At 43.7% G+C, this 15,223-nt stretch overlaps 11 non-coding genes and 1 pseudogene across 11 annotated transcripts; 6 read left to right on the top strand and 6 right to left on the bottom strand.

Moving 5' to 3' along the window:
• Window positions 1–6,255: 6,255 nt before the first annotated feature.
• Window positions 6,256–6,397, bottom strand: LOC135016736 (U1 spliceosomal RNA; annotated as a pseudogene).
• Window positions 6,398–6,549: 152 nt separating this feature from the next.
• LOC135016649 (U1 spliceosomal RNA) lies at window positions 6,550–6,713 on the bottom strand. The gene has a single exon (XR_010214663.1). It is a non-coding gene; the product is annotated as a U1 spliceosomal RNA (small nuclear RNA).
• Window positions 6,714–7,387: 674 nt separating this feature from the next.
• On the bottom strand, window positions 7,388–7,550 carry LOC135016662 (U1 spliceosomal RNA). Its single transcript, XR_010214675.1, has one exon. It is a non-coding gene; the product is annotated as a U1 spliceosomal RNA (small nuclear RNA).
• Window positions 7,551–7,702: 152 nt separating this feature from the next.
• On the bottom strand, window positions 7,703–7,866 carry LOC135016647 (U1 spliceosomal RNA). The gene has a single exon (XR_010214661.1). It is a non-coding gene; the product is annotated as a U1 spliceosomal RNA (small nuclear RNA).
• A 56-nt stretch (window positions 7,867–7,922) lies between these two features.
• On the bottom strand, window positions 7,923–8,037 carry LOC135016807 (U5 spliceosomal RNA). Its single transcript, XR_010214801.1, has one exon. It is a non-coding gene; the product is annotated as a U5 spliceosomal RNA (small nuclear RNA).
• Window positions 8,038–8,181: 144 nt separating this feature from the next.
• On the top strand, window positions 8,182–8,345 carry LOC135016821 (U1 spliceosomal RNA). Its single transcript, XR_010214814.1, has one exon. It is a non-coding gene; the product is annotated as a U1 spliceosomal RNA (small nuclear RNA).
• Window positions 8,346–8,497: 152 nt separating this feature from the next.
• On the top strand, window positions 8,498–8,660 carry LOC135016724 (U1 spliceosomal RNA). Its single transcript, XR_010214729.1, has one exon. It is a non-coding gene; the product is annotated as a U1 spliceosomal RNA (small nuclear RNA).
• A 3,311-nt stretch (window positions 8,661–11,971) lies between these two features.
• Window positions 11,972–12,135, bottom strand: LOC135016632 (U1 spliceosomal RNA). Its single transcript, XR_010214647.1, has one exon. It is a non-coding gene; the product is annotated as a U1 spliceosomal RNA (small nuclear RNA).
• Window positions 12,136–12,279: 144 nt separating this feature from the next.
• LOC135016786 (U5 spliceosomal RNA) lies at window positions 12,280–12,395 on the top strand. Its single transcript, XR_010214780.1, has one exon. It is a non-coding gene; the product is annotated as a U5 spliceosomal RNA (small nuclear RNA).
• A 270-nt stretch (window positions 12,396–12,665) lies between these two features.
• Window positions 12,666–12,781, top strand: LOC135016790 (U5 spliceosomal RNA). The gene has a single exon (XR_010214784.1). It is a non-coding gene; the product is annotated as a U5 spliceosomal RNA (small nuclear RNA).
• Window positions 12,782–13,067: 286 nt separating this feature from the next.
• Window positions 13,068–13,183, top strand: LOC135016784 (U5 spliceosomal RNA). Its single transcript, XR_010214778.1, has one exon. It is a non-coding gene; the product is annotated as a U5 spliceosomal RNA (small nuclear RNA).
• Window positions 13,184–13,458: 275 nt separating this feature from the next.
• On the top strand, window positions 13,459–13,574 carry LOC135016795 (U5 spliceosomal RNA). Its single transcript, XR_010214789.1, has one exon. It is a non-coding gene; the product is annotated as a U5 spliceosomal RNA (small nuclear RNA).
• The last annotated feature ends 1,649 nt before the right edge of the window (window positions 13,575–15,223 follow it).

Genomic DNA, 15,223 nt, shown 5'->3' on the forward strand with positions numbered 1-15,223 from the left:
AATTAAATCTAACTCTGATTACATCAGAGAAGGCCAGGTACCCTACACCATAAGAGGGGGTTTGCAATTTTGACTTGTCTACTTAAATATCACCAAAATCTGATCACAAGGTCAATCACGTCCCTGGGTGGGATTGAACCACCAACCTTTTGATTAATAGCTGAACACACTAACCGATTGCGCCACAGAGACACTTTGCAAAAAGTAAATACTGACAAAGACTAATAAGCATTCATCTAGAACGTTTCCTAGAAAAACTTTAAAAAGTCAATAATCTGGAGAGTTTTTGTAAGATGTTTCTTCCAGCAACCAATGAAGAAACACATTGGTACTTTCGCATGATGAGTGAGTGCTTCAGGATCTCTTGCACTTACATGTGCAGCAGAGTACTGTAATGGAAGCATGCTGGGTCCATAACCCAGAGGTAGGCAGATTGAAACTATCCTTTGCTATATGCATTTTTTTTTGTTCATTAAAGTAATCCAAAACTGGGATTGATATTTTAGCTTTTATTTTTACTTAAAGTACAATAACTTTTACCATTTTAATTTGTTTTAATAGTATATTGACAGTATTGTTTTCTTTCAAAAATCCACTTAATTTTCTTTACCCGATTATTAAAATGGTAATTGACAAAAACAAACTACATTGTCACCAGAAGAGCAATACAAAATGTACAAGTGATGTATTAAAATCATCTTTCCAGCTTGAATTTCAATGATGCATTGGGGCAACGATTTTGTGAGAAACATCTTCACCCTTAAATAAAGATTTTCTTAATTCCTTACCTGTGTGCTAATTAGATATCACCTTGTTTTCACATTAAACAGACTTCCACATGAGAAAGCAGCAAGGATGCAGTGGCGTTAATGTTTCCTGGTGTCAACCTGTATTATTTCAGTAGATATTGAAATGAGGATGCATCTTGCTGCCTTTCCAATGAAGCAAGTTTAATTTAGTAATAGGTGAAAAACCATTCCTACAAAGATGTTAATCAGATATTTGGCTTTGTGGACACTTTTCAGAGTACAAATTTGTTAGCATAAAAGTAAAGCCAGAAAATGAAGAGCTGTTTAATCACTCAATTGGATTTTTTTGCCAGCATATTTCTTTTTCTCTGCAAACCACTGCTAAATTGTGCTTCCTAGCTGTTTTTATAAAATCACTGAATCAAATCTAACTCTGATTACATCAGAGAAGGCCAGGTACCCTACACCATAACAGGGGTTTTTGAAATTTTGACTTGTCTACTTAAAGATCACCAAAATCTGATAACAAGGTCAATTACGTCCCTGGGTGGGATTGAACCACCAACCTTTTGGTTAATAGCCGTACACACTAACTGATTGCGCCACAGCGACACTTTGCAAAAGTACATACTGACAAAGGCTGATAAGCATTCATCTAGAACGTTTCCAAGAAAAACTTTAAATAGTCAATAATCTGGAGAGTTTTTGTAAGATGTTTCTTCCATCAACCAATGAAGAAACACATTGGTACTTTCCCATGATGAGTGAGTGCTTCAGGATCTCTTGCAATTACATGTGCAGCAGAGTACTGTAATGGAAGCATGCTGGGTCCATAGCCCAGAGGTAGGCAGATTGAAACTATCCTCTGCTATATGCATTTTTTTTTGTTAATTAAAGTAATCCAAAACTGGGATTGATATTTTTGCTCTTTTATTTTTACTTAAAGTACAATAACTTTTACCATTTTAATTTGTTTTAATAGTATATTGACAGTATTGTTTTCTTTCAAAAATCCACTTAATTTTCTTTACCCGATTATTAAAATGGTAATTGACAAAAATAAACTGATGCGGATACTACTGCAGTCTTTGTTTCGTCTGTACCCGCTGAAAGAGCAGCAAAAGGTGGAGATCTTGATGGGACAGTTGAAAGGGCTTGCACTTAGAGAGGTTACTTCCTGGCCTACTGAAGAGAAGAAGACTGTGGACCAGATCCTCAACAGGCTTGCTACCACATTTGACACAAGGACAGTGTCAGAACTTAAAATGCACTTCTTTGCTCGAAAGCAACAACCAGGAGAGTCACTACGGGGCTATGCCCTCAGCTTGCAGGAAGCACTCAGAGATGTTCAGCAAGCAGACCCTGAGCAAGTGCATGACAAAGAGAAAATGTTATTGGACCAGTTCACTGAAGGTGCAAGGGGCGAATTTGTAAAACTCAGCTGCGACTATTGAGATTGCAGAAGCCTGGAAGCACATTCCTGGATTTTAAAGAGGCTGCGATTAAAGTTCTAGGCTCCAGTCTTACTTCAGGGGCTGTTCCACAAGAGTCTATTCCAGAGATGCCACGGTATCAAGAGAATTCTGATGCCCAGGAGTCAAGTTTTAAAGGAGCTACTTACCCACCTACAGTAAAAGGAGTGACAGTGCCATGTTCAAAGACATGCATATTTGACTCTTCTAGTGAGTTACGAAGTCTGCTGGCTGAACTGACACGTGGTGTGACAGAGATGCGCAGAGACCTGCAGATTCTGAAGAGACAGCAGGCACTGCTCCATGAAGAAATGGAATGGTGCCAGGAGAGGAGACCACTGAACAGTTCCCAATGGGACCTACATAGAAACAGGGAGACACTTTTTTCCAACCACTTTGCCTCCCAAAGGCGACCCATTTTTCAAAGCTGTGAAGGAAGCGGACAAATTAAGAGAGAATTTGAGCAGCCAGATCATTTAAACTCCAAATTCATGTGGTTAACCCGTTATGTTAGCCAAAGCCCGGTGGTTCAAGTTTGCATCAATGGAGTCTCAATGCCCGCTCTCTTAGACACTGGATCACAAGTGACCACAATACAAGCAACACAGTTTGAGCAGCATTGGACTGAGGAACAGATGTTTCCGTCAACTTCCACATTGATAAACCCGATTGCAAGCAATGGGCACTGCATCCCTTGCAAAGGATACTCGGAAGCTGAAATTCAAATCGGACGAACAGTGCTACCACAGCAAGGCTTCATCATCACCACTGCCCAAGATGATGGATTGCCTCCAGTGATAGTGGGCATGAATGTGTTGCGGAACTGCTGTGAGGAGCTCGTAGCAGCACTCCAAGGAGAGTTTCAAACTGACAAGCTCCAGGAGAAACAAGGCCTTCAACCTGGGATAGCCAAACAAAAGGGAAGAATGATAACAGAATTATCTGTAAGAGAGAAACATGAAAAAAATAAGGCTAGCCAAATAATGATAGAAATGCCCATCTCCAGTGTCCAGATTATCCGAAAGAATGCTTCAATGTTAGGCATGAATAATATAGCATCCAGTTCTAGAAACTGTGAGCAACCTATTCAAGGAACCAGTTTTGACCACCTGCAAGATAAAAGTCAGATGATAAGACACCTCAAAGCCTTACTGAAGATTGGGAAATACCTGACCAAGCGACAAAGGCAAGAATCCTCGCCAGAACTCCTGAAGTTGTTGAGACAGCGAGAAAGGCTGTTTGAAGAGAAAGGACAGTTGGTTCGATGTAGTGTGGATCCTAATACTCATTATAGGATCAGTCAACTTGTAATTCCTAGACAAAGTGCTTGTTATGTGCTTGAAGAATATCACGACAAGTCAGGTCACCCTGGGTGCAAAAGGATGGAAACAAGCATCTGGAAAAAGTTCTTTTGGGTTGAAATGAGGGAAGACATCAAGAGATGGTGCCGAAACTGTCCAACCTGTTCTGTAAGAAGAACCTTGCTGCCTCTTTCTCTCCAGAATCCATTGTCCCAAACCAGCTGTGATACTGAATCCCAAGATGGAATGGAAGAGGCTCATAAAATGTATTTACAGCAGACTAAGGTGGTTTGTCACCGACAAGGAGGCAAGAAGACTAGGGCTTGCAAAACAGAAAACCACCATAGTCAGCTGCAGTTTTGTACAGCATGTCCCAAAGACAGTTTAGAAAGAGTTCAATACTCATCCATGGCAGGGGGGTTGAGGTTTCCTAGACAAACTTTTCAAGACCATATACTGTCCAGATTTCAACCGATTGCTCCAGGAGCATGTGTTAATGTACTATAGCACAAAAGGAATTATACCTATCAGATACTGATGTTAAAAATGTTGATAAATGTTAATGTTTCAGACATAATCTGTGTTCACTAATGAATGTGACTGGATATAGTGAGAAGTTTATATAGGGATAAAACCAAAATGCGTGAGGACACGCATGTTTTGGGGGGGGGGCACGTGTGATATCCCATAACAACAAGGACATTTTTGACAACAGTGTAGTTGCCTGTGCCATTTTAAATAAAGTTTATTTAAAAGAAAATTGAACAGCAGTTTGAGAAGTCAGTTGGAGCCATGGTGAGGAAAGAGCTGGCGACGCCATTACGCAGAGATGAGCAGCTGAGAGAGGGGAGACAAATAAGCTGAAAATTGCATGAGAGAGTAAGCAGTAGTGCAAAATACAGCAGTGGAAGTGCAGCAATTAACAAGTAAGAACGCCATGACACTCTCAGCCAAGAGAGTGCACAGCAAGTGTCAGAGACAGGAGAGTATAAAGCCTTTATACCAATGCTGACTGGCCTACATCTGAGGGGAAACTGCCTCAGAAACATCTATTGACTGGGTGAGATAAATCCATATTTATACTGAAACCTACTCCACTGCAAAGGACATTATCCTATATTTACTATACCTATGCAGCGATTTACATGGGAAGCAGCTCCAGTTTGTTTTAAACAATCATCTTTACTACACAGAGCTACAATATTTTGTTCACAGCTAAAGAAGACAATAGCTGCATATAACTATGTAACAACATAACCGGGCCCCAACGTGCACATAGAGACTCCCTGCAGTGACACCAATGTTATCTGGGACTTAAATATTGTCTGCATAAGTTGATTTCTATTACTAAGCAACATAGTATTAATCTCAGATTTAGTTATATTACCATTTGTGTAATGACTTAAAGTGTATATGGTGTCTGTGTTTAAGTTGCTTGAATCAAATCTTTCCCTTCCCTACTGTAATCAGTTCCTTTTCTGAGTTATGTGGTAAACCATTTATTCTTTCATACAAAGCCCTGCCTGCCTTTCTTTGTGTCTGGGGAAACCTTGCCTCTCTGCCAGGAATAGAGAAGAGCTGCTGCTGAAGGAGGAATAGTCCATCAAGGTATCCCTGACCTGTTCCACATAGTTTACACACTTGTTATACCGGGGTGTTACATTGTGTGTGACTGACCTTAGGAAGAAACCGGAGCCTCCGCTGCAGTGACCCAGCAACCAGGGCACGGGAGTATACAGTGCCGCTGGGAGTGATGAAGCTGCAGTAAAGATGTCTATTAGACCTAGCCTGCTGCAGCCCTTGTAGATTCTCATAAAAAAAGTTCTTCTTTTCTTGTCAAAATTAATAGCTAAGAATAGGCTGCTTGAGGCAGGCCCCTGTTAAGTGGCCTGCTACTGAAGGCAACAACTACAAACTGAGCTCCCTGTTCATGGAAGCGGGGTTATAGAGGAGAATGCGCTGAGCATCTTGGGAACAGTCAAAAGCTTTGAGCCGGTTGGTGCCTCAGATCAAGATCCTACTCTACACCCCAATGTGAATCCTTGTGGAGTCCAGTGTACCCCACAGAAGAAATTAATGTGTCACACCCATTGGCAGCAACCTTAGAATAGCTGCTGACGGGCACAATTGAGAAAGGAAGGGGGGGGGGACATTTGAATCCAGCACATAGATGCAATTCAAATATGTAATTTGAACCTTCCTATTTTAAAATATAATGGATGAACCTCACCCTGTGAGAACAATCTTCATGATATAGAGATCTCATATGCAAAATAAGTATGAGTTGGGATAGGGCTGGGGAGGGTGGCTGCTCGGGCAGCCCCTCCCCCGTCAAGTTAAGGAGATTCAACTGAGGAAGCACAAGGGAACTCTCGTCTGGGGACAACAACTGCAGGGAGACCACATCTTTTCAGATGAACATGGGAGGGCGGAAGGCTGCCTAATACTGAAGCACCATCAAATATCAAACCATATGCAATAACTAGTACAAGTATTCCTGGGGGAAGGTCTGCAGGAGACGAATTTGCATACGGTGATGTCATCCAAGCAGTGGGCCAAAGTTGGCTGGAACCCTCATCTGCATATGAAAAGAGAAAAGGGTTATGCAGGGCTTGGCGGCCTTTTGCGGCGCTTGGATGACCTCTAGTTCGCATTAAACACCTCCACCCTCCTTCGGTGTGGGGCTCATGTTGGCCATGCCCCATCCCATGAAGCATTGAGCATTGAGAGCCGACCAGGGGAAACACAAATTATGCAGTCAAGTTTCCCACATTTGGGGAAATCGCAGGGGCAGCACAGCCAGAGTGCAATGGGTGAGCATTGCCCTGGGAGAAGCACCTTCAAGATCATAGTATCTCACCTGGCAGGTAAGTAGGAGTTGGGCTAGAGCTGGGGAGGGTCGCTGCTCGGGCACCCCCCTGTCAAGTGAAGGAGATCCAACTGAGGCAGCACAATGGAACTCTCGAAAGAAGAACAAGGCTAGAGGAAGATCTGAGACAAAGAAATCTGACTTTTACCAGAGCTGACCAGCGGAAAACACAAACACAGTCCCCCACTACCACAAATAATGCAGGCGAGTTTCCCACATTTGGGGAAATCACAGGGGTCAGCATACCCAGAATGCAATGAATGAACCTCACCCTGGGTGAACAATCTTCATGACCATGGTGTCTCCTATGCAAAATAAGTATGATTTGGGATAGGGCTGGGGAGGGCCGCTGCTCAGGCACATCTCTGTCAAGTAAAGTTAATTCAACTGAGGCAGCACAAGGGAACTCTCATCTGGGGACAACAACTGCAGGGAGAACACATATTTTCAGATGAACATGGGAGGGCAGAAGGCTGCCTAATACTGAAGCACCCCCAAACAACAAACCAAATGCAACAACTAGTGCAAGCATTCCTGGGGGAAGGCCTGCAGCAGATGGATTTGCATATGGTGATGTTATCCAAGCAGTGGGTCAAAGTTGGCTTCAACCCTCATCTGCATATGAAAAGAGAAAAGGGGCGTGCAGGGCATGGCGGCCTTTTGCGCTGCTTGGATGACCCCTAGATCGCATTAAACACCCCCACCCTCCTTTGGTGTGGGGCTCATGTTGGCCATGCCCCATCCCATGAAGCATTCAAGCTGATTTCTTGCAGCAGCTGGGCACTGTAACAGCTCCAGAGCTGCTCTGTAAGGCAAGTAAAAGGGTGTGGGCCCTGCAGCACTACCTGTAGTTTGCATTGTGCATTGGAAGGCACAAAGTAAGCAGACGGGAGGAGAAGTCAGGATAGTGCACAAGGGTATAGAAGGGAGGGGCTCAAGAAAAGAGAAGTGGAAACAGACAGCAAACTAGGCTGGAGAGAGACCTGAGACAAAGAGATCTGAATTATACGAGAGCCGACCAGGGGAAACACAAATTATGCAGTCAAGTTTCCCACATTTGGGGAAATTGCAGGGGCAGCACACCCAGAGTGCAATGGGTGAGCCTTGCCCTGGGAGAAGCACCTTCATGATCATAGTATCTCACCTGGCAGGTAAGTAGGAGTTGGGCTAGAGCTGGGGAGGGTCGCTGCTCGGACACCCCCCTGTCAAGTGAAGGAGATCCAACTGAGGCAGCACAAAGGAACTCTCGAAAGAAGAACAAGGCTAGAGGAAGATCTGAGACAAAGAAATCTGACTTTTACCAGAGCTGACCAGAGGAAAGCACAAACACAGTCCACCACTACCACAAATAATGCAGTCGAGTTTCCCACATTTGGGGAAATCACAGGGGTCAGCATACCCAGAGAGCAATGAATGAACCGCACCCTGGGAGAACAATCTTCATAACAATGGTATCTCCTATGCAAAATAAGTATGATTTGGGATATGGCTGGGGAGGGCCGCTGCTCAGGCACATCTCTGTCAAGTAAAGGAGATTCAACTGAGGCAGCACAAGGGAACTCTCATCAACTCGGTTTTGCTCCTCTCCACGGAAATCTTTAGTAAGAGGCGAAAGATTTGTTCGTTCTGAAGAGAAACCAGAGCATGACCAAGATTTTTATATGAAAATATGTGTTCTCCCTGCAGTTGTTGTCCCCAGATGAGAGTTCCCTTGTGCTGCCTCAGCTGAATCTCCTTTACTTGACAGAGATGTGCCTGAGCAGCGGCCCTCCCCAGCCCTATCCCAAATCATACTTATTTTGCATAGGCGATACCATGGTCATGAAGATTGTTCTCCCAGGGTGAGGTTCATTCATTGCATTCTGGGTATGCTGACCCCTGTGATTTCCCCAAATGTGGGAAACTCGACTGCATTATTTGTGGTAGTGGGGGACTGTGTTTGTGCTTTCCTCTGGTCAGCTCTGGTAAAAGTCAGATTTATTTGTCTCAGATCTTCCTCTAGCCTTGTTCTTCTTTCGAGAGTTCCCTTGTGCTGCCTCAGTTGGATCTCTTTCACTTGACAGGGGGGTGCCCGAGTAGCGACCCTCCCCAGCTCTAGCCCAACTCCTACTTACCTGCCAGGTGAGATACTATGATCATGAAGGTGCTTCTCCCAGGGCAAGGCTCACCCATTGCACTCTGGGTGTGGTGCCCCTGCGATTTCCCCAAATGTGGGAAGCTTGACTGCATAATTTGTGTTTCCCCTGGTCGGCTCTCGTATAATTCAGATCTCTTTGTCTCAGGTCTCTCTCCAGCCTAGTTTGCTGTCTGTTTCCACTTCTTTTTTCATGAGCCCCTCCCTTTTATACCCTTGTGCACTATCCTGACTTCTCCTCTTGTCTGCTTACTTTGTGCCTTCCAATGCACAATGCAAACTACTGGTAGTGCTGCAGGGCCCACACCCTTTTACTTGCCGTACAGAGCAGCTCTGGAGCTGTTACAGTGCCCAGCTGCTGCAAGAAATCAGCTTGAATGCTTCAGGGGCTGGGGCATAGCCAACATGAGCCCCACACCGAAGGAGGGTGGAGGTGTTTAATGCGAACTAGGGGTCATCCAAGCGCCGCAAAAGGCCGCTATGCCCTGCACGCCCCTTTTCTCTTTTCATATGCAGACGAGGGTTGAAGCCAACTTTGACCCACTGCTTGGATGACATCACCGTATGCAAATCCATCTGCTGCAGGCCTTCCCCCAGGAATGCTTGCACTAGTTGTTGCATTTGGTTTGTTGTTTGGGGGTGCTTCAGTATTAGGCAGCCTTCCGCCCTCCCATGTTCATCTGAAAAGATGTGGTCTCCCTGCAGTTGTTGTCCCCAGACGAGAGTTCCCTTGTGCTTCCTCAGTTGAATCTCCTTAACTTGACGGGGGAGGGGCTGCCCGAGCAGCCACCCTCCCCAGCCCTATCCCAACTCATACTTATTTTGCATATGAGATCTCTTGATCATGAAGATTGTTATCACAGGGTGAGGTTCATCCATTATATTTTAAAATAGGAAGGTACAAATTACATATTTGAATTGCATTTATGTGCTGGATTCAAATGTCCCCCCCACCCCCTTCCTTTCTCAATTGTGCCCGTCAGCAGCTATTCTAAGGTTGCTGCCAATGGGTGTGACACATTAATTTCTTCTGTGGGGTACACTGGACTCCACAAGGATTCACATTGGGGTGTAGAGTAGGATCTTGATCTGAGGCACCAACCGGCTCAAAGCTTTTGACTGTTCCCAAGATGCTCAGTGCATTCTCCTCTATAACCCCGCTTCCATGAACAGGGAGCTCAGTTTGTAGTTGGTGCCTTCAGTAGCAGGCCACTTAACAGGGGCCTGCCTCAGGCAGCCTATTCTTAGCTATAAATTTTGACAAGAAAAGAAGAACTTGTTTTATGAGAATCTACAAGGGCTGCAGCAGGCTAGGTCTAATAGACATCTTTACTGCAGCTTCATCACTCCCAGCGGCGCTGTATACTCCCGTGCCCTGGTTGCTGGGTCACTGCAGCGGAGGGTCCGGTTTCATCCTAAGGTCAGTCACACACACACCACCCTTCCGGATCACGAGGCCGCTGATGAAGGGGAGCGTGGCCGTAGGGGGTGGACCGTGTGCGCACTGGCGTGGACACTGATTACTGGGCAGCCGCTCCACTAGCCACCAGGTACAGTTAAGGAGCACAGGTCTGGGGGTTTTTCTCCTATATTAACCCAATTTTGTACTGCCCGCAGCGCATTGTGATAGGTAATAGGGCCTGATTCAGGTTGGATTGCAATCACAATAAGCGATCCAACTGCAAAAATTGCTAAGAGCATACGCATGTGCCTGCATTTTCTGCGGCACCCCGCAGAGAATGCGATCGCCTCTGCCTGTCAATCGGGGCGGGGGGGGGGATAGGTGGGTCAGCAACACTCCATTTCCAAGTCAGGGATGGAGCGGTGCGGGGGCAAGGCTTCAAAATGGGGTCTGCAACGGAGGAGACACAGGGGGCGTGGTCACAGCGGCTGTATGACATCACATTCAGCCGCTGTGATCACAAAAATGGTGGCGGCTTCCTGCGCGCACATACAGTCTGCACCAGCAGGAGGCTACACCATTTTTTATGATCACGCTGAACTGCAGTGCGACTGCAATTACAGCATGGTCAAGAAGGGAGGCGTCATGCTGGGTGGCCATGCCCTTTCACTGTGCAGGAGCCAGCACTGCTCACACACTAGTCCCTGGGTGCAGCCCCCAACCCCCGGGACACCCGGAGCAACAAAATGTAGATTCAGGCCACCAGGCCACGCCCCTACCTATGAAACCATGCCTCCTTTTTACCATTGCGCTGCTTATCTGCGCGCACTGCATTACAATCTCCCTCGCCACCTCTCTGGGTGTCACCAGTGATAGTGACACCTCTGCCATGCTTGTAGCAGCTGGTCCTAAGATCTACGCCTCAAGCCCTGAGTGTTTGCCCTTGTGACTTGTTGATCATCATAGCGAAGCAGATGCTTACAGAAAACTGCAGGGGCTTAGATTGAAAATAAAAAAATTGATGGGTATAAGGTAGAGAGGAGCGGGTTCGGTTCTCCGAGAACCGAATTCCCCACGAACTCCACGTTGTTTACACTGGTCCGAGGCAGGCTCGGTTGTTCCCGCCTGACTCGGAAAACCTGAACAAGGGAAAATGTCATCATCCCGCTGTCGGATTCTCGCGAGATTCGGATTCCATATAAAGAGCTGCTTGTTGCCGCCATTTTTACTCGTGCTTTGAAGAGAGAGCGGAATGGACGTGGCTATGTTCTCTCAGTGGAAATCTCAATATCAGTGCTCAGTATCAGTGGTTACTTATTGCTGCTCAGTAATACTAGTAGTGTGTCTCTCCTGCTCAGTGTCAGTTCTCAGTAGTATCCTCATCAGTGCTCAGTATCACTGCTCATTGTCTTGTGCTGCATTGTGGTGCTCAGCATACTACAGTACATTACTAATAGTCCAGTGCTGCATCTTGCTGCTCAGTGTCAGTTCTAGTATCCTCATCAGTGCTCACTATCACTGTTCATTGCATTTTGGTTTTCTGTATACTACAGTAACATAGTAATATAGTAACATATAGTAACATAGTTTTTGAGGTTGAATAGAGGCAAATTGCCCATCGTGTTCAACCTGTTTTAAGTTGTGATGATTCTACATACTTGCTGAATAATGTTTTATGACTAGTTAGCTACTATAACTCATGTTACCCCCGGATTAACCATGTTGATATTTTAAGTATTATAACCTTAGATAGCTTTTTCATTCAGAAATGTATCCATTCCTTTTTTAAATCCAATTACAGAGTCCGCCATTACCACCTTCCCTGGCAGGGAATTCCACATCCTGATTGCCCTAACAGTGAAGATCATAGTATCTCACCTGGCAGGTAAGTAGGAGTTGGGCTAGAGCTGTGGAGGATTGCTGCTCGGGCACCCCCTGTCAAGTGAAGGAGATCCAACTGAGGCAGCACAAGGGAACTCTCGAAAGAAGAACAAGGCTAGAGGAAGATCTGAGACAAAGAAATCTGACTTTTACCAGAGCTGACCAGAGGAAAGCACAAACACAGTCCCCCACTACCACAAATAATGCAGTCGAGTTTCCCACATTTGGGGAAATCACAGGGGTCAGCATACCCAGAATGCAATGAATGAACCTCACCCTGGGAGAACAATCTTCATGACCATGGTATCTCCTATGCAAAATAAGTATGATTTGGGATAGGGCTGGGGAGGGCCGCTGCTCAGGCACATCTCTGTCAAGTAAAGGAGATTCAACTGAGGCAGCACAAGGGAACTCTCATCTGGGGACAACAACTGCAGGGAGAACACATATTTTCAGATGAAAATCTTGGTCATGCTCTGGTTTCTCTTCAGAACGAACAAATCTTTCGCCTTTTACTAAAGATTTCCGTGGAGAGGAGCAAAACTGAGTTTTACCTCAATTTTTGCATGCCCCATCTTTTTGGATTTTCTTTTATCGGTTTAAAGATAGAATGAGTGTGCTTTAATGAAAGCTCATTTGCATAGAAATTACAGTAAATGTTTGTTTCTTTTCAAACAGAACTTTCTTGACCATGCTACTTGCTTGAAAGATCTGGGAGCACATGGAATACAGTACAAACCATGCTTATAGCAAGGAGAAGCCAGGTGAGAAATCTGCTTTCTTTCAAATTGGGCGCTCACTTTGATCTGAATGAGGACTGCTGGCATGGCACTCAGGCGACAGGTGGAATCTTGGTCATGCTCTGGTTTCTCTTAAGAATGAACAAATCTTTCGCCTTTTATTAAAGATTTCCGTGGAGAGGAGCAAAACTGAGTTTTATCTCAATTTTTGCATGCCCCATATTATTGGGGTTTCTTTTATCAGTTTAAAGACAGAACGAGTGTGCTTTCTTGTTGGCTTTAATGTAAGTTTATTTGTATAACAATGATAGTAAATGTCTATTTCTTTTCAAACAGAACTTTCTTGACCATGCTACTTGCTTGAAAGATCTGGGAGCACATGGAAAAGAGTACAAACCATGCTTATAGCAAGGGGAAGCCTGGTGAGAAATCTGCTTTCTTTCTTTCAAATTGGGTGCTCACTTTGAGCTGAATGAGGACTGCTGGCATGGCACTCAGGCGACAGGTGGAATCTTGGTCATGCTCTGGTTTCTCTTCAGAACGATCAAATCTTTCGCCTTTTACTAAAGATTTCCGTGGAGAGGAGCAAAACTGAGTTTTATCTCAAATTTTGCATGCCCCATCTTATTGGGGTTTTATTTTATCTGTTTAAAGATAGAACGAGTGTGCTTTAATGTAAGCTCATTTGCATAGAAATGACAGTAAATGTTTGTTTCTTTTCAAACAGAACTTTCTTGACTATACTAATTGCTTGAAAGATCTGGGAACACATGGAAAAGAGTACAAACCATGTTTATAGCTAGGGGAAGCCTGGTGAGAAATCTGCTTTCTTTCTTTCAAATTGGGTGCTCACTTTGAGCTCAATGAGAACTGCTGGCATGGCACTCAGGCGACAGGTGGAATCTTGGTCATGCTCTGGTTTCTCTTCAGAACTAACAAATATTTCGCCTTTTATTAAAGATTTCCGTGGAGAGGAGCAAAACTGAGTTTTATCTCAATTTTTGCATGCCCCATATTATTGGGGTTTCTTTTATCAGTTTAAAGACAGAACGAGTGTGCTTTCTTGTTAGCTTTAATGTAAGTTGCCATAGATGCAGTGAAACACATGTGTAGGGCACGGCGTGTCCGCGTGTATTTGACTCATGTGAAATGTTATAAAACAAAAATATATGATTATGATGTTAGCTGTTAGTCTCCACTAATAGGGAATAGAAGCTGAGCTATAAGAAAGGAATACACTAGATATGATGTCACTTAGCAATTACAATGTCTAAAGTGCATACAGATAGCTACTAATAACTCTTGATAAGAAAGTATATCAGTGTGGGTATATTTATATGATGGGATATTGGGACTAGTGAATATATATCACTCCTGCTGTCCAGATTGACAATAACCAGACAATTATGATAAGAGTAGAGATGTCACATGTGCTGCTATAGATATTAATTTAATGCTGTATGTGTCATTTGTTACAAATGGATACATTTTCTATGAGTCAGCCTAGCAGCTGCATGTTCTAACAGAACACTATCCTCACACAGAATCTGCTAACCTTGAGATAACTAAATGACAGTGTGTAACAGTCTCTTTACTATAAGACTGTTACAAAGTAATATATATATTTGAAGTCAGTCTAGCAGCTGTGTGTTCCAGCAGTTTATAAGACAAAGAAAATCTCCTATTGTGGAATCTAGACACATGGGACTGCTGGCCTGTGTCATACTATTTCTATGTAATACCAGTAACATGTATATAACTGTTACATAATTGTTACAAATGGATAAATCTTTGAGTCAGCCTAGCAGCTGCATGTCCTAACAGGACACCATAAATCCTTTACAGTGTAACAAATTGATTGGTAACACTTAAAGGCTGGAGAGCAGTTATATGCCTTACTAGCATACTCAATATACCACATTATTACACCAGTTACCACGATTATTGACAGCGCATTTGATATATTATATTACCCTCACACTGAGTCTGTTTACCTTTAGATAACTAAGTGACCGAATATGTAACAGTTTCTCTATCATAAGACTGTTACAAAGTGAGATAGATATATTTGGAAGTCAGTCAAACAGCTGTGTGTTTCAGCGGTTTATAAGAAAATTCCTCATTGTGGAATCTGGACCACTAAGGGTTATTATATATATAGCACATGGAATTGCCACATCTCCCTATATGATAATTTCATTACACTGTAACATAATAAGAATTAACTCTTTAACAGTGTAAATAGAGAGTAATGAATCTCTGACACATGGAATATATTATTTCTTAGATGAATTGGATAAACCATTATGACAGACACTTTGCTTCTTAATAAGAATTGAGGTGGCTATACCTCTAAGGAAAGCATTATTGCCTACGCCTAGATCAGATTAAATAAGATCTGGCTGAATATATGAAGGAAGGTTGCTATTTATATGAGAATTGGAATTGCTATATTCCTTAAGGCAACCCCACCGATTGATATATGTTGTCAATTAAGTATATCTGAACGGCTATATCTGGACCAGATTTAATAAGATCTGGCTGATTATATGAAGGAGGGCTGCTATTTATATTGGAATTGCCATATTCCTTAAGGCAACCGCACCTGTTGGTATATCTCGCCAATTAACTATATCTAAACAGCTAAATTAAAGCTATTCATCATTTTTTTAGTT

Source organism: Pseudophryne corroboree, unplaced genomic scaffold (genome assembly GCF_028390025.1).
Source record: "Pseudophryne corroboree isolate aPseCor3 unplaced genomic scaffold, aPseCor3.hap2 scaffold_302, whole genome shotgun sequence".
In the NCBI taxonomy this organism is placed as follows: Eukaryota; Metazoa; Chordata; class Amphibia; order Anura; family Myobatrachidae; genus Pseudophryne; species Pseudophryne corroboree.